At 42.5% G+C, this 3,792-nt stretch overlaps 1 pseudogene; it reads right to left on the reverse strand.

The window, feature by feature from the left end:
• Window positions 1-3,266: 3,266 nt before the first annotated feature.
• LOC112297662 (U2 spliceosomal RNA) lies at window positions 3,267-3,405 on the reverse strand (annotated as a pseudogene).
• Window positions 3,406-3,792: the final 387 nt, after the last annotated feature.

The raw sequence follows: 3,792 nt of genomic DNA on the forward strand, positions 1-3,792 counted from the left end.
TGAGTTTATTATGGCTTCCACTCCCTTCTTCACGTTCTTCTGTTGTTATCTGTTTGTGGTTCCTTTGTTGGAGGGTTTCCTCTTCCAGCAGGTGTACTGGTGTTCACCACTCCCTCCTTGAAAGTTCTCTGGAGTAACAAAGTGAAATTTGTCTCATTGTCTCAGTTATTAGGATGACCCCTGTTTGGTTCCAACTCTAGTCTTTTCAGAGCTCCAGGTTTTATTGTCTCACCTTTGGGAAAGGAGAAAAAAAAAGAAAAAGGTAAGGAAGAGAAAAGGAATAGAAAAGGAAAGGAAGGAAGAAGGAATAAAAAAAAGATCAGAGGAAAGACAAGAAAAAGGATTTTTTAATTTAAATTAAAAAATAAATAAAAGAAGGCAGGAAGAAAGAATAAAAAGTAAAGGAAGGAAGAAGGAATAAAAAAAGAAAGAAGGACAGCAAAGAATAAGGAATTTAAAAAAAAAAAAGTCTTCTGCTGGCTTTATATTAGTCAGGTCAGGTCTGCTGGTCTTCCTGTCTGTGAAATGGAGGGGGTGGGTAGAGGGATTGGTTTCACTTTTCTCCCTTCCTGAGCCACACTCTTCGCTGTTGTCCAGCCTCCAGGGTCCTTCTGCTCCTCCCTAGGCCTTTAGTCCACCAGTTGTGCTGTCCTTGAGGTACACCAATTAGGGGCAACTCCCACTCCACCTTCTTGCTCTTTGCTATCCTAGATGCTGGGGGCTCTAGGTGCTCCTTCAGGGTAGTTCCACCCCCTACTGAGTCAAATCTTTTCAGGGACTGCAGTCTCCCCTAACCCTGCAGCTCCCCTCTGCTGGGCATTCTCTCTTCCTCCTAGAGAGCAAGTAGGCCCTGCAGGGCTCTATGCACAGGGGCTAGGTGTGAGGTGTTCAGTCCCTGGTGCTTCAGGCGTGGTTGCCCACAGGCAGCCAGGCTGTTGATCAGGGTGAGCATCCACCTGGGGTCTCAGGTGTGGGCGCCCAGGCCACTGATGGGGTGCGCACCTACCCGGGGCTTCAGGTGTGAGTGCCTGGGCAGCCGGGCCACTGATCTGGGTGTGCACCAACCCCGGGCTTTGGGCCTGTGTGCCCAGGCAGCCGGGCCACTGATCAGGGTGCACACCCACCCGGGGGTTAAGGTGTGGGCGCCCACGCTGTTGATATAGGTGTGCATGGACCTGGGCTTCAGGTGTGTGCTGGGGCTGCTTATCTGGTGTTCACAGTCCAGGGGCTGAGAGAGTGGGGGCACAAGAGGCCAGGGCTGCTGTGGAGAGTTCTCTAAACAGCTGCTGAGTGCCTCTATTTTCTCTTTTTCTTTTGTTCCTATTCAAGCCCCCGGTCCAAACAAGCACCTGGCCTCTCACACAGCCCAGCCTGGCTCTCTCCCAAGAATCTTGCTGCAGACCCTGTGGCCCCTGCCAGGGGATTCAGCTGCCCTGGTCCTCGCACTGATCCCAGGGACCTTATTGTCCTTAAGCACTCTTCTTACCATCTGATTTTTCAATGTCCTCTACAATTTTTGGTCTCTGATCTTCATATATGCTGAAATACCATTGGCTGTTCACTCTGTTCCTCAGATCATCTAGGCATTTTACTGGTGCCAAGGGGAAGTGGACTCTGCTCCCATGTATCTCACCACCATCTTCCCAAGACTTCAATTTCATTTTCATAAAGAAAAATGTTAAGAACAATCTAACAATAGCCAGAGGGGAGTGGGGAGGGGACAGTGGGGAGAGGGGTTTACAGGAACTACTATAAAGGACACATGGACAAAATCAAGGGAGAGGGTGGAGGTGGAGGAGGGAGATGGGTTCGGCTGGGGTGGGGTGGAGGGATGGGGACAAAATGCAGACAACTGTAATTGAATAACAGTAAAAATTTTAAAGAACAACAAACAACAAAATGAACAAAAAAAAAGAAAGAAAAATGTGACCTTTTTTCCTAAAAGCAAATATAGACCAAGGTTTCAGTTAATTCTAAAATTAATTCTATTTTTATACTCTACTGCATTAACTAATGGATCAGACATAGGCTTTCTTTTCTTCTAAAAAAAGAGTTTTAGAGGCTTTATTGGCCCAGTTACAAGAAACTGGAAAAATATTTTATCTTACATTTACTCCAAAATTTTTCAAAAATAGTTTAATATGTTGAAAAAACCAGAAGTGTGTCTACTTAGCCAATAGTTGGTCCTCTAACCTGGTCAAATTTTCCCTTCAGAGAAAATATTGTATGGCAAAGGAAGAATAAGATCTAAATAGGTTTTGGACTAAAACTTCACATGTACACTCACATGCACACACTCCCACACAAGCCCACAATTGTGGTTATGTGTGTATACAAAGCACATGAAAACTAAAGCAGATCTGCTATCAGGATTGCCCTGTTGGCCAAAAAGGGGTCAAGAGCCACCTTGAATCCTGGTCTGCAGGGATCAGTTTGCCCATGAGGTTAAGATTAACAGTGAGCCCTCCATTTTTTTCTGGATCTGTTACATTATATACATAACTTTAAAAAAAATCCTCTATGGTCTAACATGTTTTGATTTTCCTTTAGAAATAAATCAAATTGTGAGAGGCAGAAAGACCAAAGTGGAGGCCAGGAACTCAGTGATTGCAGTTCCAGGGAGTGAAAGGCTGGCTGATGCCAGGTTAGGAATAAGTAATTAGGTATCTAGGGATTGCAGGAAAACCTTCAGAATCTAGGAACAGTAATAAATAAACAAAAATGCACCTAATCCTAATGCCCTTGAATTTCCTGCTAAGTAAGGACCTGTGCAGGAATCAGAACATGGAACAGTGTCTGCCCCAAGTTGAGATGAGCTCAGAAGACATGTCTTACCAGACTATGTGGCTCCTCCCCCACTTCAGAGAAGGCAGCTCCTCAGGGTAGAATAAGGGATTTGAATTTTCTTAATGAACTTTTTTTTATTTTAAAATAGTTTCAGATTTACGTAAGTTACAAAGATAGTGTGGAGATTTCCCACATACCCACACCCAGGTTCCCTATTGCTAACATCATGCATTATTGTGGTACATTTATCACAATTAGTGGTCCAATATCAACACTTTATTAACTAAAATCTGAACTTTATTTAAATTTCCCTAGTTTTTACTTATTGTCCTTTTTCTTTTCTACAACCCCATCCAGAAGACTATATTATATTTACTCCATGTCTCCCTTAGGCTCCTTCTGGCTCTGACAGTTTCTCAGACTTTTCCTTGTTTTTGATGACTTGACAGTTTTTGTGGAGTGCTCGTCAAGTATTTTGTAGAATGTCCCTCAGTTGGAGTTTATCTAATTTTTCTTTGTTTGTTTTTATCCTCAGATAGTGGATGTAACAGATATTAAACTGGTAAGAATAAAAGCAGATATTACACTTAATGTTAGCCAAAAAAGCCAAGAAGTAATCTTTTTTCCACTGCTTGGAGTGGGATTATGAGTTTTGGAGGAAGACAATAAAAGGAACTGTGCTCTTCTCATATCATGTTAAGAATATGTGCTGCAACCTGATTGATCACCTTTGATGTTAACTGTGCTATTAACCAAAGTAGTGTTTGTCAGATTTCTCCACTGTAAAGTTACTCTTTTTTCATAATAAAATGCTTCCCTTTTCATACTAAAACTATAACCTTTGAAAGGAAGTCCCTATGTGTAGCCCACACTTAAGGGTGTGGAGTTAGGCTCTTTCTCCTTGAAGAAGTTTCTATATAAATTATTTGAAATACTCTTCATGGAAGATTTGTCTCTTCTCTCCCATCCATTAACATTAACATGGACACATGGACATTTCTTTTA

The sequence above is a fragment of the Desmodus rotundus genome, chromosome 3 (assembly GCF_022682495.2).
Source record: "Desmodus rotundus isolate HL8 chromosome 3, HLdesRot8A.1, whole genome shotgun sequence".
In the NCBI taxonomy this organism is placed as follows: Eukaryota; Metazoa; Chordata; class Mammalia; order Chiroptera; family Phyllostomidae; genus Desmodus; species Desmodus rotundus.